Source organism: Lepidothrix coronata, unplaced genomic scaffold (genome assembly GCF_001604755.1).
Source record: "Lepidothrix coronata isolate B3197 unplaced genomic scaffold, Lepidothrix_coronata-1.0 Scaffold209, whole genome shotgun sequence".
Taxonomy (NCBI): domain Eukaryota; kingdom Metazoa; phylum Chordata; class Aves; order Passeriformes; family Pipridae; genus Lepidothrix; species Lepidothrix coronata.
Window position 1 is genome coordinate 923,983 of NW_016690389.1, and position 24,757 is coordinate 948,739.

A 24,757-nucleotide genomic window follows, 5' to 3' on the forward strand; every position below is an offset into this window, starting at 1 on the left:
AAGGGATCCTACTGTTACCCCAACACCGAAAGGGCAATCCTGCCCTCCCTTTGGGGGCTGTGATGTAAGGTCCACTCCTACCACTGCATTTGCATGAGAAAGCAAGAAACCTATGCCTTGTTGTAAGGCCCTGGAAGGCTGCGCTAGCTAATTAGTTTGGGGAAATAGAAGGAGGCATTTCAGAAAAACTTCACATTTCTTGCACACAGTGCAGGTCATTTTACAGTTACATTTGAGCTCTTAGGATTGCAAAACATTTCTACTCGGAGAGACAGGGCTGCTGTCCCAAACAGATTTTTAAATTTTTTTTTTATTTTAAATAAGTCCAGAGTGAGTGTTTTTCTTGACAAACTGTTGGCAGTTCTGTAATTTTGGACATTAGGAATGCTAGCATAAATCTATTCTAAATTAGATTCTAAATTCTAAATTAGAATCCAAAATAACTTTATTCTCCAATTATAATTAAAGAATTTTCTGGGATCCAGAAAGAAACCAGTCTTTCAGAGAGTTTCACTTAATTTAGGAGGTTGTAATGATCAGGAATTTTTAATCTGCTTGAAATCTCCTTTCAAACCGAGCTCTAGCTATAACTGATCCTTCTGACTAGCTGGGTATAGTTAAGAGTGCCAACAGCTAGAAATACAAGTGCACAGTGCTCTTCTGTCCTCACAATAAACTAGAAATCTCTGTATTTTGGAACTAAGCCTGAAATGTTTCTTGCATGCCTTCTCCTCTCTTGACCTCAGTTGTCACAGTGGCCCCCTGCACCACACAGGAAAGCTTCTTTGTTTGCCATCAGACTCCATTTTCATATATTAGGACGATGAAGAACAGAGTTTTTGAAGCATATGCAGTGCTGCAAGTGTTTTGTCTGTATTTCCACTATGCCATGTGTATATATCACCATCTAGGAAACCGATTCAGACATTTTCTGGAGCTAAGGGAAAGGGAGAGGTTTATGAATTATATCTTTTTCAAAAAGAGACCGTGCACAATGCAGCTCAGATTGCTCACAGGGCAGATGAGAGAGCTATTTGGTAGGCCAGTGTTTTATGGTAGAAACCTTCCACCCACATCCTGGACAAAGCTTATACTTAGAAAATTACACAGTAAAAATGAATCTGCAGCTGACCATTTAATCCATTTAAAATTTTTTATGATGTCTGTCCTTTTACCTGCTCCCATGGTGAATAGAGGCAAACTTGGGCACTGCAGTGGGGACAGAGCAATGTTTAATAGGACAGAAAAGAACTACATGCCACCAGTCATGTATTTGCTTATTTGGCAGGTGAGAGATATCCCCCTTTTTTGTATTTAGTTTTACCCCTGAGCTCAGAAGTCAGTATGAGCAGCAACAGGCCTTCACAAATGTGCTAAGGAGGAACCTTTTGGTTTGGCTTCTCAAGGTGCTTTATCTTTTGCTGACAAATTGGTGTCAGGGCCAGAACTTAATGAAGTCTTTAGAGAAAATTTTCCAGCAAATCAGGGGATCTCAAAGGTACAGACCTGCAGTAAAACCAGTGTAATATGTGATGTATCTATTTTTATTCGTCTTTTGAAAGGCTGAAAGCTCAACTTTGTGGTATACTGTAAAATCACCTTCTTAGCTGTATCCACATTATTATTTTTCAGGTTTCCTTACATTCAAAAAAAAAAGAGGCCAGGACAGTAGATTGCAGTAATTTGCAGTTTATCTCCCACTGATACCTTCAGTCTCTAAAGTCTTGAGCATCTCTGCTACACTCCTTAAGAAAATTACCTGGACAACAAAGCTGTCCACACATGGTAGGTCAGTGATTCCCTGTTTCCCTCTGGATTCATGTCAGCAAGGAGGTGCCACTCTTTTTCCAGAAGGACAGTAACAAAGTTTGCTCCCCTGTCTGTTGCAGAAACTCAGGAGACACGATGCCTTCCCGAAGCACTTCATTTCCAGAGCTGGACCAATGTTTCTGTCACCACAGAGGACTTCCAATGCTCAGGTAGAACCTTTTATGGGATTGGCTTGTTTACCACAGAACTGTTTTGCTTTACTCACTTAGATGCAGGAAAGACAAACAAATGGGCAGAACCTTAAAGTGCTACTAAAGATCAGGACAATAGCAGAAGAAATAGAGCTGTATAAGTAAGTGGTTTTTCTGAGCACTAGAAATTTGGAGAGAAAATGTAAACAGGGAAAATTTCTCCAGTGATTCTGGAGAAATTATTGTAAAGTTGCCAAATTTGCCAAAATCGTTTTTTCCTTTGAAAAAGATGTGGGCAGAAATGCTTTTCTCATGTTTAGGAGCTAGGTTTTTTTCTACATTTGAAAACAGATAAGGTTTTCAAAGGAGTTGGTAGCATTAACCTCTTGGAAGAAAACCACCCACTTACTAAAAGACACTCTTAGATCCGCATTGGCCATCTCAGCCCATAGATCAGAAACTGAATGCATATGTAAAATCAGTTACTTTCTGCCTGACAGAATAATATATATGAAGAAACAGAGGTTCCATTTGCTGCTGCTGAGCCAGGAGCTGGGGAGCACTGCCCTCACAGCATCCCAGAAACCAGGCTGGTTGCTGAAGGACAGACCTCAGCTGGCCAGAATCAACAGGAAGGTGTCAAAGGACTTGGGACACCCCCAAAGTGCAGATTCACTTGTATAAATACAGGGACTAATCTTTGGAAATTGCTGCTCTGAATTGGATTATTTCCACCAGCAGTAAAATAAGGCAATAGAGATGGTCATGGCCAGTGAGAAGACAAGAGAGTCCTACACATAAATGTAGCTTTGTTACTGAAAAAGGGTTATTTGTTCAAATGTGAAGGGAGGAGGGCTTAATTCCCTCTCATACCTCTTGTTGAAACTAACTTACAAGGCTGCACAGTGGGTGTTTGGAAATCACCTTTATTAGATGTATTTTCTGTTTTAAAATTTCATGTTGTAATGAACAGTCAAGAAATCCAGATGTGCTCTGTTACAATGAGAGCATTTTAAAGGGGCAGATATTCAGGTGCACTCTCAGGTCAGGACCTTTCTGTATCTTTTGTATTGCTTCATTGTTTATTGTCAAGGAGTTTGATTTTCTCAACAACATTAGGTGATTTTTATGAAATACATTATGGATGCAAGTAGATACTAATACCCAGGATCACTACCTTTCTTCTGATTCCCATTTTATACATAGGAGTTATGCAATTAAATTTTTACATTAAACAGATTCCTTCTTTGAAAGCTTAATTAGCTTTTAAATTTAGATTTGAAAAAACATAGAATGAATGAAATTAAATGTTTCTTTTGGATAGCACACTGACAAAGAAAAGGAAATCCCTTGCTATGGGATATTGCAGTCACGGGTCACGAATGTTTAAGCAGGAGTTACTGCCATCCAGAGGAGAAAAGCCATAAGCTGTCATATTTCATTATTTTTTTAAGCATAGAAAGTAAACCTAAATGGTTGATTCCATTTATTTAGTATTAAGGAACCAAAGTATAGAGAAAAAATACACATGTACCCAGAAGTTTCTGTGGTTTTTTTTAATGTAGGTATTTGTGAAACAAAGTTCAGAGCAACACTGAAGAAGCACAGTGAAAAACACACTCATAGATGAAGCATCAGGTCATAAATGGGATTTATTTTCCCTTCTTCAGCTTGAGATATTTAAGGAAGAGGTTTAAGAAATACCTATGCTAGGCTCCAAGCTTTGTACATGACCCAAAAAGTGAAAAGGAGATGTATAATCTGGGCCATTTGTATCCCAGGCCTCTGGTGACAGCAGAGGATGCCCCTTGTCATAGAGAGCTCAGTGGGGATGCTGTCAGGGATGGGTTGGGATCTCCCTGCAGGGCACATGGCAGTGCTGGCCCACGAGGGCTGTTGGCAGAAAGCACGCAGGACTTGCAGGGTCTGGTAAATCAGGACATGGGGTGATGTTGTGGGCTGAAGGTATTTTTCACAGCTCCTGATAACCCAACTAACAAAAAAACCCTGGGTGTCCAGCTCCAAATAAAAGGTCCCTCCTCCTTCAAACCCTCCTTCCCCCAAAAAATGCCAAAAGCACGGTAGAAAACAAAGAAATAAGTGACCTGGAGAAATATAAAAGGAAAAGGGAGAAGAGGAAGTTCAGCATGTCCCTGAATCTGAACAAGAATAAAAATTCTCAGCTGAAGGGGAAAAGGAAATCTGAAGGGGAAAAAAAAAAAATTATTGAAATGTAGTGCCTTTTTCAGACAGTCCATCACCAGTCACAAAGTGTAGAAAATCCACTCAAAAAACAATGACAAAAACCCTCCCAAGAAAGGTCTTTCTGAATAACATCTTATGGAAATCGTAGTTAAAGATCCTTCTAAACTTTATCGCTTCAATACTTCTTCATCAGGAATGAATTTCCGGGTGCTCGTATCTGCCCTTACACACATGGTGAGTGCTTCAATACTTCTTCTCCTTCATCAGGAATTAATTTCCGGGTGCTCGTATCTGCCCTTACACACATGCTGAGTGTGAAAAGCTGATCCAGGCGTTCTGGGCGGCGTTTCCCGGCCGTTCCCAGGTCAGGCGCTATTCCCGGGGCAGGAGTTTCATTCCCCCCTGGTCCCACCGGCGCTTCCCGCGGGCACACGGGCCGGCAGCGCCCCCTGCCGGGCGCGGCGCTCCCCCGCGCGCTCCTCGCCCGCGCTCCCGGGGACGCGGGGACGCGCACGGGCACCGGTCCGGGTCATGGCGCTGTTTTCCAAAATGAAGCAAAAGGAGAGTGTCACTCAGCTCCGCACTGCGCAGGGATTGCCAAAGCGGGGGCAGGAGAGCTGAGTTCTCGTTCTGCAGCCTGAAGCACCTTTAACTACTTTGCGGGCGGGGGGCTTTCGGGAGGGAAAATTTCCCCATCGGACGTTAATGCTCTTGAATTTTAGACCACCTCTAAAGACCCCTACTTAGCTTTCCTGGTCAGAGTTTGCCCGCAAGCGTCCCAAACATCTAACCCAGGAAACAGCGGAGCCCAAATCCTCTGTGAACGCAGCCAGAAGCATCAGAGGCATCTTCATGTTTGGTATGCAAACACAGTACCCAACGGGGTTAAATGAATTAATTCTTTCCTCGAGGGTTTCTGCTTAATGGAGGGATTTCCAGAAGGACCTCAGCCTAGGACCAGTGATATGCTTGACCCAGTCTCAGATTTATTTGTTGAGGCAGGAGAGAGGTCAAAAGCACTGAGCCTTCCACTTCAGTAAGTTATGTGCCTGATAACCTGCTGTAGGAATAACTATTGATCTCTGCTTATAACTCCTGTTAAGAGTCCTGTGCGTATCAACAGTCCTGGAACCTCACATTTAAATACCAGGAGTGCCAAAGACAACCAAGCAAATATTTCAGCTTGCTGTCTGCAAACTTCCTTTTTGGCAAAATATTTCTGGTTTGATTGTTTCCAATGACATGTATGATATCTGAAAATGTATTGGTTTAGAGCCATTCAAAATAATAAAATACTTCAAAATAATGTTTTAGGTTTTTTAAAAAGTTATGTTCCCTTCTCCTCCTTTATAATGCTGAAACTTGAGGGAAGAGGGGAGCCTCTCCTTTACTAAATAATTTTTTGTCAATAACATTCATAGTCCATTAAAAATTCCATCAGAATATCCTATTAATTTCACTCAAGTACCCACCCCACAGAAATTCAATGAATTCAGTAGTGAGACAGGACAAACCAACCCCATGTTTTTTGCCACTGTACCAGGTGCTTTCAGTATAACATCATGTCATCCCTAGCTCCATCACAAGATGACCTGTTTCAATAACGTGAGGAGTAACTGTTCTTACAGGCAAAAGATAACCCTAGAACAGCAGTATCCAAGAAAATCAGAGCAAAAATCACTAACTACTGTTTCCAATTAGAAAATAAAGCTTAAGGAAAAGCCCCATTTTACAGAGCTAAAATTGTGTTCTGTTTCATATGATCTATTTTTTAAATATTATAATCCAAATAAAAACAAACAGAGTTTAGAAATCTGTATTAAAAGCTGGAAGCAGCACTGTTGAGATATAAGGAGGTGTATGGGCCAGTACCCAAGATACTGGATATAATTTTCCACCACATTCATCAAACCAAATCCATGTAAACTTTGAACAAGTTTGGCAAGAGTCATAGTGGTTTTGCTTTTACTGCCATATAAATGGAAAAAGTCCCTTGTGTATTGGATATCCCTCGAAATGGGCAAAATCATTGTGGTAAAATGTGTTTATATGTTTTAAGACAATCATGAATCACGACAATTTTTTGAAGAAAATTTATGGTAATAATTTCATGCCTGTTTGTTAAGCTGCCTAGTCTACATAGCTGCCTACATGGGTAAGTGCCAATGTAAACAGTCAGCATTAGGTGCTGCCAAATGAAATCATCACCCATTTTAGTGCCCCTTACCAAAGCATGCTCCTCACTGGCAGCCTTTGGTACATAAACAAATGGATGAATCATCTTGCTAGCTCAGAGGGTGACAGTGAAATTAGATTCCTTCTCTGCTCAATGCAACAGTTTAGTCATTTGAGACAGGAAATCACTTTGTGTTGGGAAGCAGTACTGGGTAAATCTCAACCAGTTTCCAGAACAGTGAAAGGCTCGGGTTGCAGCAGGAACGATGTGATTATGGTGGTCAGGAGGCAGAACAGGACAAGTTCCAGCAAAAACTCCACAGAATGCAATAGCAAATATTGTTCTTGGTGTAGATCTTTAATAGGTCATTCAAAAAATTATGCCAAGGTTAATTTTACAAATACATTAAGCTCCTAGAGCTGTTCCTATAGAATTCTATTCCAAATGGTAGGATTTTTCTATACACATACTTGTCTGTGCCCTGCATCGATCACCCTGAGCACAGTTTTACAGAAGTATCTTCATGAATAATGATGTAAAGGAGACACAGAGAAGTAAGAGTTCTTTTTCTCTCCCACTTCCTGTCAGCCATAGTATCTCACTATCAGTGAAAGCTGACAAAGGGATCAGTGACAAGTTACCAAAAGATAAAGAAGGCACAGATTGTTCAAGAAAACTTTGAGAAGTATCGCCTGTGAAGGATTTGCACCAAAGCTGATTTTGCTTCCTCTTTGTCAAGGCAGAGGCTAAACTTTGGAGTGGTGTCAAGTCTGTTTTTATGATACTAAGATCTCTCTGGGAACTTATGAGACTCTCTCTTTGGATTTAAATTATCTCTTCAGGAAGTGTGGGTTATAGATCAGTCGTTTTAAGCCAGCTGACCTCAGTCACCTTCAGTGACAGGTAAACTCAAGCTTAAATTAGTGAAAGGATCCTCAAGGTCATTGGTTTCTGTTGAGGGATGTGTGTGTGTGTGCTATCAGAATACTCAAATAAGAGAAATGTGATGCAAAGTGGGGTCACTCACAGCAGTGCTGCAGATACAGAAAACTAAACTAATGTAAGAACCATTGACATTTAATTCCAGAATTGTTAATGCTTCCCAAATGGTCCAGATTTAAATGGAATTAAATTCAATAGTGAATCCCACTTTATATGATGATACAAGAAACTAATAGAAATTCCCTGTTGAGTGACAAGGGAGCTAAGCAATATCTGAGAAATTTGGGTTACTCATAGCAGACTTTAAATATTGCCTGAAAACGTGCTGCCTTTTGTACGGCTCACCTGTAAAGCTTCATAATTTTCATGGCTGTTTTAAATGCAAGAAGTGCAATTTCAAGCTGAAATGCTGGCCTTAAATATTCAGGGTGGGTTCATTAAATTCCCAACAGCAGTGAAGGGTGAAAAAGGCACTTGTAGAGCTCTCAAGACTGCTCATCAGTCCTGGGCAAGGAAGTGTTCCAGTGTTTTCAGTGTCTTTGCAAGGCTATTGAAAGGCAGAAAATGTTAGGTATGTTCAGAGATATTGTGGAAGGCAATAAACCATGCAGTGCACTTCTGGAGTGAGTTTTTTAAGTAGTTTATGATTTTAAAACTCAAAGCTCCATCCACATTGCAATTTAAGCATTTGTAGTTATTCTGAACAAGGGAGAAATTAGGAGAAGATGATGGATTCTATTGTAGGAGAGTTATTTAATGCCCTATTCGAACACTATCCAGATACTCCATCTGAAGCTTTCATCTAGAGTAAAGACTATGAGGGATCAGCTGTCTGAAAAAAATTAAAATGATGGAACATTTTCTTGGCTGTTAGACATCTGAAAAATCCAGAAGTGGATGATGCCAGACTATCTGTCATATGTATATTTCCTCTAGTCTTATTCTCCTGAATGAAATGTGGTTACCACAAAGGATATTTGCAATTGAGACAGATAGATCAACAAGATTTGGCTTTCCTAGATGTGGTCTATCTCTTAGCAAGTGTTTTACAGTTTCTATTACAAATTTGAAGGAAAGTTTTTCTCATTAACAATTGTCAGGTTACATTTTAAGCACATAAAAATTAAGGATGTTGAGGTAAGTTTCAAGTCACCATTTTAGATTTTTAGACGAGCACTCCCATTGACTCATTTGAATTACATCACAGGCACCCAGTATACTAACTGGACCATTTACAGATTTACTTCTATTTCATCAATCACTGAAGTAAAAATTAAACAATCAAAGCATATTTATGTATCAAATTACAAAAATATTTTTAAACTATTATAAGTAGTAAATACATAATCCCAATGCTTAAATAAATTTAAAAAAAAATGCAATTCAGTAAAATTTAATTTAACAACACCTGTAAGGAAAACATTTCTGATTTCTTCAGGTCAGTTTTCAAATCATAGATAATTTAGGCTAAAAAAAACCTCTGGAGGTCATCAACCCCCCTTCTCAAAACCAGTTTCATTACATTAGGTTGCTCATGGCTGGATCCAGTCTAGTTGAACCCTCCAAAGACAGAGATTCTGCAACCTCTGCTGAATGCTGATTGCTGCAATGCATTGGTAGGAAAGCCATACAAATGCAAAATTATTCTCCATTTTTCTGGATACAATATGAAATGTTCCACTTCCTATCAGAGGATGTTCTCCCTTACTTAACTTTCTGAATTGCATATATACCTTTCAGGAATCATATATCAGAAATTATATCTGGGGGTATCTAACAGGTGCCAAGAGGTGCCGCCTCCACTTAGGCTTGTACAAGCCTACTGTGGAAACGATTACTTAAGTAGCTCAGAATTCAAATTTAGCACAGTAAGTAAAATCCTTTGGTTAGTCTGTGGTTTGTTCCCTTGTTTGCAAAACTTGTTGGGTTTTTTTCCCCAGTCTCTAAAAGGTCTTCTAGATATTTCATTTAACCTATAGCATTTTGGTTTCTTTTCAAAAGTCTTAATTGTCTTTTACTTATGCTTCATAGGAAAATATTAACAAAAGCCTTAGCCAGCATCAAAGCCCTGTAAAAATGCATCAAGGGAATTTTTGCAACACTTATACTTCCCAAGCTGCTTTTCTTTGTGGGTCAATCTGTGGGTCTTTCTGCCTTACCCTGTCCTCCTCCTTGGATCTGTCTGCGGGCAGTTGTGGCAATATCAGGGTTAGCAGGAGTAAAATCTGATTAATTCTCTTCTTGCCTTGGAACAAAACCCTCATTTTATATTTAATGTTATGTTTCTGGCCAACAGTCTCTTAGAATTAACTACGCTATAATCAACTTTTCAGATTTAAATCTCTCTTAGGCTTACTGGGGAAGTGATAAAAATCTGAGGATTGTTACTGTCATAGTATTTAGAAACGGCCCCTTAAAAAGTGTGCAGTGATTTAACTCACATTTTTGGACAAATTCTGGAAGCTCCAGCATCACTGCTAGAACCACTGGTAGCCCTTCCCAGTGTGTAAATCCCCATTGAGGTCAAAGCCCCTGTGCAGACCTCATCTGACCTCTGCAGAACTGGGGAGCAGAGGTTCTGCCTCATCCCTGCTGACCTGTCCTATCTCCTTCAACTTCTGTCTCCTCTTTCGTGCAGATCTCAGGTCAGCACAACCAGGAAAGCTTGTGAGTACTTTTGTGGCAAAGTGTCGCTTTGAGAAATACACATCAAAGACACAATTGATCCCTACTTCTTTGGTCCCAGATACTTGCAGTACAGAGGTTTGGATCCAGACTAATGCTTGGAGCCTCTTCTTCCACCTTCCTGGGAGACCAGTGCTGCACTAGGTCAAGATCCCCTGCCAGAAATGAACATGGGGCATTTGTTTAAATTGGGAAGCTGATAGTGTTGAACCCATCAATTTGAATAAATCAGCTGGATACCCTCTTGCCATCTCTAAAGTAAATCTATATAGTATTGTGAAACTTTATTTGTTTTAAGCTTGCAATATTTACCAAAGCAAACAAAAAGGGTTCTTTCTAACTTCCATAGCATTTTTCTGCTGAGCTATTTGTCGGAAAGATATGTTCATGTATAATTAAATGTGGCTTGCTTAAACCTTTGCAGTTGGTAGCTTAATATATATTTTGTTGTGCTTTGAGTACAAAGGCTATATTATGCTTTTGTTGGCATCCTTGCTGGTTAGTATGCCAACTGCATAATTTTGTTCTCTGCTATATGTCAGGATTCGAGTGCCGAGGGCTCAACAGGTGGTGCTGGGATAAAGTTCTGGCAAATCAAATAGGTAATGCGGTTATTTCTTTTGTCAAATTATAATTGAAAACAGAGACGAGTAAAATGAAACTCACATTTTCCTGGTGCAAAACAGAGTGTAGAATTAAATACAAATCAGTTTCCATGACAAATACACATTACTACTGCAGCTTGGTCTGTAAATAAACATGCAACACCTTAGTTTTGATGTAGAATGATTTGTTCCCTGTAAATTTAAACCTTAAGCATCAGTGTTTAAACAATAACAGAAGGCTAGAGTCCTCCAAGAATCTTCTTTCTTGTACATATATTCAGAAAACATGCCAAAAGCTTCAAAAAAACTTTGAAAAGATTTAAATCTAAAAAGTCAGAGAGTTTGAGACAATCTGTGATACATAACTCAAATGTTTAACATCAAGAGTTTCCTGCCATATTGTTTTCTAATCATTGCTATATCCATGCTCCAAGCAGAAAATGCTAAATACGTTGGAAATTCCAGTGAATGTGCTGAATGAGGTGCTGCTCATTTTATGCTTGACTTGGATAATGTTTATTAATTCTAAAATCATAAAAATGGGATAAAACCTTCTATAACAAAAATGCAGCAAATTATATATGCATAGCTTGTTTTTCCAAAATTGCACATAAAAAGGCCTATGCACTTCCAGGCCTATCCACTTCGCTATTGTGGCTGATCTTTTTACACTGAGACATTTTTATTTTCCTCTGAGGACCTATCTAAATCTAATATAAGTAATCTTATCTACAGTTTCTATAATCATTGTGGTTTTATTTAGTTTTCCATTCCTCCTCATTCAAAGACATTTCTTCTAAACTATGAATTATTCAACTCCAAGTTTTGTTTTGTCAGATCTGAACCCATCATCCACTGAAGCAGCTTCCTGCAGTGGCCCCCAGTTCCTTAGGTTGTCACAAACATCTTTATGTGCCTTTCAAGCTCTTACTTAAGGTGTTACCTTTGTGTGGGACTAGATGGTACATCCTCTTCTCTCAATAACTAATAACCATAAGTGATCAGGAACTAAGCAGCATGGAAAAAGGGTACACATCAATCCTTAAGCATCATTATTTTCACTTTTTCTATACTGTAGTGACCATGGTTTAATCCTAGCAGGATGGATGCATTTCTCTCCCACAGCATCAGGCTGTGGCTGTGACACCAACTGCAGGCAGGCAATGGGACCAGCCTGGAGCTCACCTAAAGAGCCTCAGAAACTACTGAATGTGGCACAAGAAATTGCTGGACATGACGGATCACAGGGTAAGAACCTGACAAATTTACAGATGGCACCATGAGGAATTCACAGGTGGTTAAGGAGGAGTTGTGAGAAACAGCTGAATTTCAGAGAAAGGTGGGGGTGAGATCTGGGGTTGTTTTGGGGAGTGGGTTAGTACAAGGCCAACAGTACCATGTAACCATATCAGCTTACACACACAAGGCTGAGATCACCTTGAAATGGTACCAGAAATACCAAAATTCAAATTCAACATCTACAGAAGTTGAATATGGAGCAGAGATTAACTGGATTTATGGAGAGATAATAAATCCATGAACCTTTTAGCTGTTGCCTTAGGGCTAGTCACCAGTTTAATTTCTTCACACTTTTTCAGTATGAAGATATCTGTGAACAACAAGATTTTGGCTCAGAATAAGGATCCCACTTCAACATAACCCTCTTCACAATCCCACGCTTGGACTGATCATGTTCCTGGGGAAGGAGGGCACAGCTTCATTAACCCAGCAAAAATGCACCCAGTTGCCTCAGGAGTTAATCTGGCAGCTTCACTGCAAGGGACTGGCTCAGAAGGTAAAAGTATCTTACAGACCAAGTATTATTAAATTCTTTACCCCTTTAAAAATCCTTTCACTGTGCTACTGCATTTCTAGACTGATGTGGGACATGCCGTGTGGACTGATCCCCGCTCTCTCTGATTTGCCATTAGTGTTCAAGGCACGAGAAGAAGTGTTCTGGCTTTTCTTTTCTTTTTTTCTTTTAAATAACCATGTTGAATATTTATCTTAAACCTCAGGTAGCTATTTAGAAAAGAAACAGCTGAGAAGCAGATAATGTACCCCTTTCATTGACAAAAGATTTATGTCTTGCCTGGCAGGACTTCGTACTTAGAGAGCTCACAGCTGACATAGCCAAACACAAGTAGCACGTAGGCCAGTGTTTATCCAGGGTAACCGAGACTGCTGCTCCCACACTTTTTTTTGTGTGAAATTAAATCAGCCACATTAAAATTGGCAAAGATTTAAAAACATGATAAAAATTCTATTAAGCAGAGGGGAGAGAGGCTCAGAAGCAGTTTGAATCAATGAATACTGTGCAAAAAAAGTGGGGTATGCCTGAACATTTCTGCTGACCTTCTGTAGGAACCATCTGTCTAGTTGCAAGGCACCCTCTCCCCATGGGAACGGGTGAAGAGTTCAGCCACAGTACCAACCACCCTTCCCCCACAGCTGTCAAAACCATTGTAGTTTGGCCCTACCACACGTATCACTAAATTCCATGCTGTGCCAAAATGAGAAGGGAAACAGTATGAAACGTGTTCTTAGGTACCTCTTTGCCACGGCTTACATGTAGCTCGGTGTCACTGACTTCTGAGAGAAAAGGCTTATCTGCATTTTAGCACAACTTTTTAGTCAATGTCTAGGAAAAAAAACACTAATTTTTTTTTTAAGCAGGAGTTGACAAAGGTAGACTAGAATAGTAAAATTCTGCATTTCCCAGGAAATCCTTAATTTTTTCCAAGGATAATATGACAGTTTCCACCAGCTTTGCCACAGCTCAAATAAAGCAGAAGGAATAAATGTCTTTTAGTATAGTGTTTATACTCAGATAGGCTTTCAGGGGAGGCCAGAAGTAGGGGCAAGGAATTGGGTCTACCTTCATTTCATGAAGTGAACAGGTTCACTGTGGTTTTTCCCTTTCCATGTCCCTCATCACTCTGCCAGTCCAGACAGCTCTACCCACAGAAGTGCTACTGATGGCAGCCTAAACTGCATATTGGACAGCACAGGCAGAATTTGGCCCAGAGGAACTAAATTAACCATACATCTCCTTAAAATACCCCCTTCCATCTAATATAAATAATGCTAATATCTTCAGAAGTATTACTGTTACCCTAGGACTGAAAAAAAAGAAAAAGAATAGTCAGGAAAATCATTTTCTGGTCTGCATCACACTGCCAGAAAGCCTAGAGGTTGATGAACACAACTAGATGGCCACAGACCCAGGTGCCATTTCTCCTCTAGATGGTATGTTTTCCATTGCATCAGGCAAGTCACAATGTTTCTTCTTCATAATTTCATCCACAAAATGAGAACGAACCTATATGACTCCAGTTCCAGTGAGGATGGTAGAGGTAATCTAACTTGGTTGTGAAATGAGAATGCTAAAATAGAAAAAGGCTCCTGACATTCAAATTATTCGTATTATTCCATGCTGTTCCATTACAGAAGAATGGCAGATTTTTCTGTGGTACTTAGGAACAGAGGAACAGCAAATTTTTCTGGTTTTTCTTTTACATTGTTACAAATGAGAATAGAATCTGCCCTTTGCCTTTTGATGTACAGAATTTGATTAATCGAAAATTAGAAATGTAATATCTGTTTTATTTTGATCTCTTAGAGCTTATGCTATGTTTGATTTCTTGAAAAGAACAAAGTTATTTCTGTGTAGTTTTTTTGCCATCATTTTCTGTGAGGGCACAAAATGAAACAGATATTTGGAGAAATAGGGGGGTAGGGGGTATGTGTATGTGTGTGTGAGAAGAGTTCGTACATGAATGTGTGTGTGTGTGTATTTATATATGTGCATCTCACAGTTAGACCTGCAACCAGATTTCAATTTTTTCTTGAGTTTACATATAAAAAAAGGAATTATTTAGACTGAAAATAACATCCCTCTCTGTTATTAAAAAATAGGGGGGGACACCAAACCCTCCAGGACGTATGATAGATATAATTTGTCCTCTCTACCAGCCCTCTTGCAGCCCAGAAATATATACTTAGAGTTATATTTTCATCTCAGTTCGATGTACCAGGTTTTAGCTACTCAAATCCCCTTTTCCATTAGTGTAAGTTAAGCCGCTCAGGCTTTGTGAGTGGATGCTGCCCTACTTTTGCTGCTCTGTCTCTGTGAACCTTCAGTTCTCCTTCCCTAGACTGCCAGGGAGTGAATCCTCACTGGCTCTGGCTGGCTGGAGCATCACTCACAGGCTCAAGCATCACCTACTGTGCCTCTCCAACCTGTGACACTTTTAACCCTTAGTTTTCTCCTCCAAGTGAGGACAATTCACAGCAACACAGCCCCAGGTGGCAAGGACTGCTGAGTGCAGCCAGCCCAGGCAAGCAGTGCCACATCACCAGCACATCCCAGCCCCTGCTACTCAGGCCCAGAGATTAGCAGGGCAAGAGGCTGTGAATCAAAGTCTGGGCTTAGACCTGTCTGTGTGCATTCCCAGACTCAGTTCTGCCATCCCACCTCTGCATACAGCTTCCCACTTCCTTCTTATTGTTCTTGGATACATGCATGTGACATGATGCTTTTTGTACACCTCTTAGTTTTTTCCTCAGAACCAACCTCTCTATTTTGTTTTCTATAATTTCATCTTTCTTTCTTTTGACTACAAATAGTCTACTAGAGGCAGACTACTACTTTTTTACTACTATTTATCTACACAAAGTCTTATCATTGTGAGACCTAAAATGGCAAGGTTTACCCTGAAGTGTCTGGTTTCCAGTGACTGTGACAGGCATTGCCTTGTATCACATGCCTAAATTTCGTAACAGTGCAGGAGAAGGGCTTGATACCTTACTGAAACCTATTTCAGCCTTTTTTTATGATTTTATTATGATTAATGGATAAGACTAAACCATTTGTAGTGCATTCATTATCACAAACCATAGTGAAAGTAATTTGACCCCTACAGTACTTTCTTTTTTTAATAATACTATACAGTGGCAAAAAGGCTATGAAATCCTGTGCAGAGATCTTTATCTTAGTTGAACTGGTTGAAATATAGACAATGGAAATTCTCTGGGTTGACACTGGTATAATAGGAAGCAGCATATGACCTGCTCTTCTGAGCAATGTGCTGTCACCACAAACTACATCCCCATACATACCCAACATATAAAAAGTTTATTTGTCAGCCTTTTTCTGTGAGCTCTTTATTTATGGCTACTTTATCATCTGAAATAAGCCATGTTTTTCATGATTAGAAACATAACAGTCTTGCAAAATCTGAAGTTGTATAGGTGAATGTGAATGCTTTTATTATGAAGTCATTTTGCTGTAAGCACAGAAGAAATCAGATAATGCCATACTGTGTTACTCAACTAGCAGGTCAAGTGTGATATGAAAGCACAGTGTTCAGAAAACCTTTCCTAGCATGGTGTGTTTCACCAAAAGATTAATTACTCTCTTTTCCCAGGAGCTGAAAAGTTGGAAACTCAAACTATTGTTTTTGTCTGCAGCTTCTTCAGCTGTGCACATGGGCACAGCACCTCCCCGGGCCCTGGGCTCCCCCTCAGAAGGTTCTTTCACAGCTACCACAGAAGACAGTGTCATGTGCCACTTACTACAGCATGTACCATTTAGCTCTGGAGAGATGCTCTAAGGGCTCACCTGAGGAGTGAGAACTCAAGTAAGATGTTGACTGACAGACGTGGATGCCAGTACTGCTCAGTGGTCAGATACATTCGGCAGAGTGAAGCTGCCAACTTTCTAAATATAAGGAAAAGAATTATTTCCTGACATGGTCATTCTCAAATTCAACTCCTCCCAGAAGGATGGAGTAAAAATAGCAAGCTTTGCAGCAATTTACCTTAAAATGGCAAGGTTGAGTAAAAAAAAGAGCAGCTAGCACAGTCCACTGAGAGTCTGCTTAAAGGTACAATAAGGGTCCAGTGTAAATATATACCATTAAACGCTCTCTTTGAATATTAAAAGTAGTTATCCTGTCAAAGGTGCAGAGAACATGGTTTTCAGAGAAAAAAGGCACCCTTTGGAAAGTAAATCATATCCATGGAGAAAAGTAGATAAGAACTGACTTGGAGAAGTTGACTAAAACCACCGTAAATAGGCCAACAACATTTTGAAAAGTGACTTACTAACCATAGAAACCTAATAACTCCATTCAGTTACTTCAGACTAGATGACTACCAGTGAACTGGTGGTGCCAACACATGAGAGAGGTGCAAATGGAGCAGTTCTGGAAGAGAAAGCCATTGCAGGAAACCTTTGCATTGACCTCAGTACCACAGGAATGGAAAAATATGAAAATATGTGAGAAAGGCTCAGAGGTGACCCTGAGACCTAGGGTCTACTAAACCTGACTGCTACAGCAAACAAACTGGCAGAAGTTGTAATAAGAATCAAATTAGTCAACATGGGAAAAATATGTCCCTCAGAGAATGTTCTCTTTCCTGAGGAAACGCCAGACAGTCCAGTTCAATGTGCACCCTCTGAGACACAACTGTGTACTGCTACCTTACTGCATGATGTCACTGTGTTAGAGTCATCAGAATCTATTGCAATTATAACTAATATTACAGGGCTTTGATTTTCTTGTTGGATGGAACAGAATTCTCCGTACATCTGACTTCTTTTGAAAGCGGCAAGCCAAATCTCATCTGCATGAATTAGACTGTGAAAATGTTCTGCTGGAGCTGCCTGTGGAATACAACTTAATGATAAATTGCATGCATGTTGTAGAGAGACATAACAGAATGTTATTACCGTTGTTCATCCTTTGGAATTTAGTCTGCAGAGTCTGAGCTTGTTAATCAGCAGTTCGTCCTGCTCTTACTCGTGTGTGTTCAGCGCCAAGAGTGAATTTCCTCTATATGCTTTTCCACTGGAAGCTTTGCCAAAGGTCTTTTGTTCAGTATGTCAGTCAGCTGTGCTCTTGCTTTAATTGTGCCAGTAACTCATGTCTGGAGATTATTTATTCTGGTCTGGTGCAATGTGTCAGCCCGAAGCTGATGGAGACATTGAGTGTTGTGTAGACCCAGTTCAGGGCTGGGGACACCAAATGTGGTTCTGAACCTTTTTTCAAGTGCCCTGCAGCTCTGAACAAGGGGGTTATGAAGGTGTGCTAAGACTGTAAAAATACTAATTTCTTTATTTTGTACAAAGTGCAAGGAGTAAAACAACTCATGTTGTCCGAGTGCTCCTTTTGCACAAGATTTGATCTCATGATGAGATTGTTCCAGGAGATTTTTTTGAGATCATTACCAAGAAACTATAAAATTACTGTCTAGAAAATTATTTTGAGTAGTATCTATTACAAAGCAATAGCTCCTGCAATGCTAATGCTAGTTTTAACACTTTGTGTGTCTGAGGGGGCTAGATTATGGTTGTACATAATTTTTCAAAACCAATTGTATATCATGGGCTTATTCTTTTAAAGAAAAGATCAGCTGAAAGTGATCAGCTACTCTTGGCCAGGGAGAATATATCACTTATTTGGTAAAAGATATAAAAATAATTCATACATTATTGTCTACAGCTTTGGATTCCACTTAAGCACTAATCAGGAGAGACACCGGAATGGGCTGCCCAGGGAGGTGGTGGATTCACCTTCCCTGGAGGTTTTTAAGATGAGACTGGATGTGGTACTCAGTGCCATGGTCTGGTAGCCATGGCAGTGTTGGATCAAGGGTTGGACTTGATGATCTTGGAGGTCTTTTCCAACCCAGTTGATTCTATGATTATAGGTGCATCCTCTCCAGTGAACTAAGTCACCAATTTTCACGTTTAGAGATGAGCCATTAAAAAGGCAACAGACTGACTCTCGTTTTACTCCCTTTCTCAGAAAGAAAATAGAGAAAGCATTGAAGAAAACTCAGTTAAGACACATTTCCCACAATTTAAGAGAAAAAAAAAAGAAATCATGAAATCATGGAATGGTTTGGGTTGGAAGGTACCTTTAAAGGGACATCTTCAATTATATCAGGTTGTTCAGAGCCCCATCCAGCCTGGGTTTGAATGGATCCAGATCTCCAGGTATGTGTTTGAAACACTGCTCACTCTTCTCGTGTCTGCCCAGCAAATCGCAAAGTCCTAAAAATACACAAAAAAAACCCCCAAAAAAACCAAAAAAAAACCCAAAAAAAACAAACAAAAAAAAACAAACAAACAAAAAAACAACAACAACAACAAAAAAAAAAACAACAATGGAGATCCCCATAAAAATATGTCCAGGACAAATGTCTTCATCTCCGAAAGGATTTTGATGTGCTGTCCCAATAAAGGTTTAAAGCAAGATAAGGTTGTTTTCGTTGGCTGTTGAAAGTTTGGATGAAAACTTGTTTCAATGGGCTACTTCCTTTTTCTTGCTTTTTTTCCCTCTACTTTTTTTTTTTTTTTTTCACAAAGCTACTTTTGAAATAGTCTTATGTTGGCATACACAGTGTTCCAACTTTTATCCTTGATAAAAACTACAATAACTAAGGGGCAAACCTTACAAAGTAGCTCATGAGTAAATGGAATTTAATGGGGTCAATTATCCCCACATGCTTGTGTGCAGGTTTCATTAATATTAATAAGTCATAGACATGCTATTGAGCTGAAGAATAGGCTGTCACTGGTCTCTACACTCTGTTTTGTGTGTTCTGATTTAGGATTATTCAAGAGAACATGTTCATTTCCAAATGTCTAGCATGTCAGTGGCAGAAAAACCCACATTTGTCCGTTATACCTGCAAGATACAGAAAGGTTGAAAAAAATAGTTTAAACACGACTGAAAGAGTGTAGATTCCGTTTGTGCTTTTTCCATAATTTAGAATCACATTACATGCATGTCTCGCCATAAATATTTAATGAAGTGGAAATGAATATGTAGCAGGCTGGATTCTTCCCTCCAAGGGTTAAGTTCCATTTCTGCAAATTGGTTTGTGCCCTATTTCTGTGCCTGTGTCTCTGTGCATCTAGACATTTTCTTGGCATCTCTAACTCTTCTGAGGTTTCAAGAGATCTTTGGAGATTTGCTAGTAATTGACCTGTTTGGATTGCCCATGACTGGCATTTGCTAAAAGATAATACAGTCCTGCATTTTGTTGTTAAGTGCTGGTCATGTTATTAACTTGTGGCCAAACCAGAATAAAGGCTCAGGAGACATCATTTTCCCTTAGACAACTTCATTTGGTTCTTACCGTAATCTCCATTATAAATGAAGCACTTTGGTCTCAGCTGAAGGGAGTCACATATTCTTTAACTTGTGAGCCGTGTTTGTCCAGTAATGAATACACCCACTTTGCTTTATTTTTTTTAAGATATTACTGTACACTAAGGGTAAACAATCAACATCACATCAAAGTCAGATGATTTAACCTTCTGCCACTTCTCTAACCACTAAAGAATTCCTGCCACTGCTAACTGGGTATTGGAACATGCGTAAATGTTTTCTGAGAAAACAGAATTATCAAATGAAGAAAACCTGACGTTTTCTCCTTAGAAAACAGTAATAATTAATAAGATTAGGTCTATCCCATCCCAAAGGAGTCTGAATGAACCCTATTTGTTTTAGATTTATCACGTAACAGGAACAAATCTTGCCCTCAGCTACAATAGCATAATTCTGGAGGAACCTTCAGGTTTAGTTCTGCTGTAATTTAAACTGGTACTATCTCAGAGTAACACATCTGGTTTTAGCAAAGTTCCTTATATTTAGCACCATCTTTAATAGCCAAGAAAATTAAAAATGAAAATAGAGCTTAGAAACAATGAATTAACACTAGCCATATAAGCCCAGGGAATCTACTTTGTATAACACATGAATTAAATACTGCTGATCTTTGCAAGTAGCAATGACAACTCAAATACAATGCCTTGGGGCCTGCAATAACCTGGAGGCTAATTAACTGCAGAGAGGGCTTTTTATATTACACTTTGTATTAAATACATTCAGCACAAATCCGTAGAGACCAATAAGCATTTTTAGGCAGTCTAGCTAAATTTTACCCCAAAAGTGATCAAGAATTCTGGCTTGTGAGTGTCTGATTAATATCTTGTCCTCTAATAATGCAGGAGCTTAAGATGAAAATAAGAGCAAATAAGAGATGGAGATAGAGGAAGCCTTCTGTCAGTACAATTTTCATGAATTTGTATCTCTCTTTGGACATAGTACTAATAGAAATATAGAGAAATTTTACCTTGGGGTTTTTTTAATACTGCCCTGAAATGTCTCATCATTTTAAAATGAGAAGCTGATGTGATCAAGTGAGTAAAAAAGCAAAAGGGAGCAAGCACAGCACTCTATAGCTTAATTTAAAGGCTCATCCAAGTACCCCACTACCTCATCATCTCTCAGTGAAACCTGCAGATGCATGCTAGCAGAATGCAAGCACAGTGCTGCCAGGCACTGAGCACAGTAGGGATATCAGCAGGGAACCTCTGGGCAGGGGCAATCAGATCCTGCTTTGTTCATGAGATGTCTGACCACAGTCAACAACTGGAGTGTCTACAGATCTGTATCCAAGAAATACAGCAGTCACCCAAAAAGTCTATGCCTTGGCTGAAAAAGATGAGAAAATGGCCCACAGTAAAGTCTCTCTAATCCTCCAAGCACAATGCCATGGAAAAAACAAGAACATGTTCTAACAGGGTTCTTTTTAAGCAAATACCACACTGGGAACAAGCAATACACTAGGTATTAAAAATATCTTTTTAGTGAAAACTAATTCTGGATAGTATAGCTCTTAAAATATTATAATTCTGAAGTGATGATTCATTTGACAGGACATTCAGCCTTCCAGGACAAGTCTAACAGCTTCTTTGTTGCCATTCCCTGGAGATGGGAAATTGCTTGGTAACTATTACAGTACTGCAGGGCATCAGACTCTGTACGTCAGCAGGAATCCGAACATTATTCTTCACTTGCAAGATGATGTCCCTTTTCTTCATGTATAAAAAAAGCCTCAATAACATTAAAGTCTGGGCTTCTATCTGTTACCCCAAAGTTCTTTAAGAAATTTTTAAAAGATCCTGTACCTGGACTTCTGCTGGTCCCTGTTGTAATGACCAATTTGTTTTCCTTGGACAGTATCATGGCCTGGTTGTGACAACGCAGCAACCCAAAAATGGCACAGCTTATCTCAAACACGGGTCAGAAAGGACAAATACAAGGGCAAACCTTGCAACTCCACTTTTACTAAAGCTTTTCTCTCCACCAGTGGAGAACAGAGTACCTCTAATAACGTCTCCCTGGTCTTCGATGGCTGAAAAATTTGGAACATAATTGGTGATGGCATCAACTAAATCACTGAAAAATGCACACCTAGAAAGAGTAAATAATCTCTGTTTTGGTCATAAGGAAATGTGACACTTCTCTTAGTAGATGTGTTTGTCTTATTCTTATCCTCTTCTCCACAAGCCCAAGAAGACTAGAAGAAACAAGGCAGAAACCATGTCTAAGTCAAACTCTTAGCTTAAAAATAAGACATTGCTCATTTTTTATTTCCAAACTAGCAGGTATGTGAATCAGAACTGAGCTAAGTTTTAAGTTATTATAGTGAACTATGCCTTCTTTCTGAACACTTTTCATGCAGTTATAATGCATTGAACATAGCAACGGCTTGCAAGGCATGCAAGTGGAATCTGGCTTGCATTTTGTTAGACCCTTCAGGTTGAAGAAGCAGTTTCCCAGTACTTCTCTCTGTTAAAATAGTAAAATTCCTTAAAAGAAAATCTATCTCCTTCCAGAAGAGATGCCAGGTATGCCAACACTGTCTGGTACAGTCAGTGATGTCTTGTGTGATCCGAAATATCAATAGGAGCTCCTCAAGCAGTCCAGTATAATCTTTGCAAAAGAGAGCAAGATGAGGCAAAAAGAAAGCAATGTTGCTTTCCCCCAGATTATCAGATATCCTTATCTCAAATTTGAAAGGAGTAGACACTGGTGGACTTCACAAAATTATAATAAATAAAATAAATCTGTCCCTCATATGGAATCTATCACACAAGCACTGTCACCCTCTTTTGGAAAAACAAAAACTTAGCCACCAGTATGAGTGGCTAAGTTCTCATTTAGGACCTTCAGTGAGTAATAACTGCTGAAATTTATGCTGGGAGTAGATCAGTGAAACCTTATATCTCCTCAAGTTATGACCCCACTAATAAACAACTTGTCAGCCTGCATCAGGATAGCTTTATCCACAAATTAACACACAAGCTGTTTGCCATCAGCCAACCTCAGCTGTTCACAAATGGAGGCAAGCTGGTTTCACCATTCATTCTCATAGGATTTCTTAGATATTATGGCTACAGCAAAGTTGTCATGTTTTGATTTCCATACAGCCAGAATGGAATAATAAAGGAACAGAAAAGTAGTAAAGAGTTATTCACAGGCAAAATATATGTCCCTAATATGCAGCTGCCCTTTGTAAGCACTGGTGGATTTTTTTAGAGATGCTTGAAAGTTTCACAGTCTCCAGGTTAAGATAAATCCACTGTTCCCTGGAATTCCTGCGTTATGCACTGTTTGCAGTGTTGCACTGTCTTGACAGAGAGGTCATCATGGCATCTCCCCACTGACAGCATCCTACATGTCACCACTGGCAAGGTTTTGGCTGAGGACAAAAAAAAAAAACCAGATGAAACCATAATTCCAAAGTATTTTTTTTAAAAAGAAAAGCTGAATCCCACAAATAAATTTATGGCTTTCCAAAAAAAAAAAAAAAAAAAAAGAGGGGACAGCTTTCTCCTGTAGTCAAGAACCTTCATTAATGAGATCCAGACAGATTTACATTTTGTAAAAGCACAAGACTTTGGGTTTTTTCCATTTAAATCATCAAGCTACTGCATAAATTACATTTGTAAAACCCATTGGCTCCAATCAAGGAGTATTTAAGAGTCTGTCTGACTGAGTTATGAAAGGAGCAGGTAAGAGGAAGTGGAAAAAAAGGACAAGCTATAGAATATCCATTAGTAAGATGACTAATATTACTACAGACCTGAGTTCCTATTTCTTTGGCTTCTTTCATGGAGATTTAAAGATAATTGTAGCAAAGGTTCAGGAAAAAAAGCTAAAAGAAAGACAAGATTTCATATTTACAGATGCTTAATATTTCTTCTGGTTTATTGTAAAGGATTTATAAGGTGCTTTTCAATATTAAAGTTCTTCATTAGTTCATTGGAGACAAGATTAGTAATGAACTAATTGTCATAGAAAAAAATTTATTGCTAACAGTCTCCAAAAATTCAGCGGTTTGGCTTCTGTGGGTAAAAATGAGGTAATGTAGCAAAGTCCTGACTGTGAGGAAATAGTTTTTTAGATCACAGACAAATAAGATTAATGCTATATCTCATGCTGTGCTGAAAGGAATATCTTGCATGGGTAAAAAATATATTTAAAAACCATCTAATTTCCCTGGGTTTTCCTATGTTTTACGGGTTTTTTTACCTAAATGTTTCCTGTTCCAATAATATAACTTTTCTCTGTCACATAGCTTGCATTTTCCACAGCTTCAGTAATGAAAATAAATTAGTTAAATTCCCTTTTGTTAAAGCCAACTTCTCATTCAGATTTCCACTCAGCCAGCAGACTATATTAACACTGAACTCAGAGCTGGAAATGAGGGCATTGAAGACAATATCATATGAGTTTTTTTCTTCTAACTGATGGAAATATTTCTATTGCTTTTTTATTTTTTAAAATCTTGGTAAATTTTGTCCTTGAATTGATCTGGCAAATTGGTTCAAACTAAACTTGTAGAAAAATGGAAGCTCTTTCAGGGTAATGTTTCATTTTGATAAATTATCTCATTGTTTTACTGCTTTGGACAAATATGCATTGATCTTTCAATCATCATCTAAGGCAGTTAATAACATATCTGTAGGCAAGGCAGATGGATCTGTGTAAAGCAAGAACTTGCCCTCACTGTTTGCTGTGCCTTTCCCTCAGCCTTTGAAGAACTGTAAGAACAAATTTCAGCCCAAAATCTGATCCCAAAGCAAACATCAAAAAAGTTTAATTACTTTGGTTTGGTTTGTATGTGTGTTCTTCTTTAAGCTGATTGTTTTTCATCTGGTCACAAACACCAGTGCCTTTTTCATGTTTTGAATGCCAGGAAATCTGCAGAAATTAAAACTGTACATCCAATTTGAATTTTTCATCTTTTTTCATGCATTATTTCAGTCTCAAAAGGTTTAAATAGCCTTAGGAAAGCACGAGGGCCCCAACTTT

General features: G+C 39.0%; 1 long non-coding RNA gene across 1 annotated transcript; it reads left to right on the top strand.

Annotated features, from left to right (window-relative positions):
• The first annotated feature begins 11,592 nt into the window (after positions 1-11,592).
• On the top strand, positions 11,593-17,035 carry LOC108506175. The gene is made up of 3 exons (XR_001877703.1): positions 11,593-11,822; positions 12,173-12,369; positions 16,047-17,035. It is a non-coding gene; the product is annotated as an uncharacterized LOC108506175 (long non-coding RNA).
• The last annotated feature ends 7,722 nt before the right edge of the window (positions 17,036-24,757 follow it).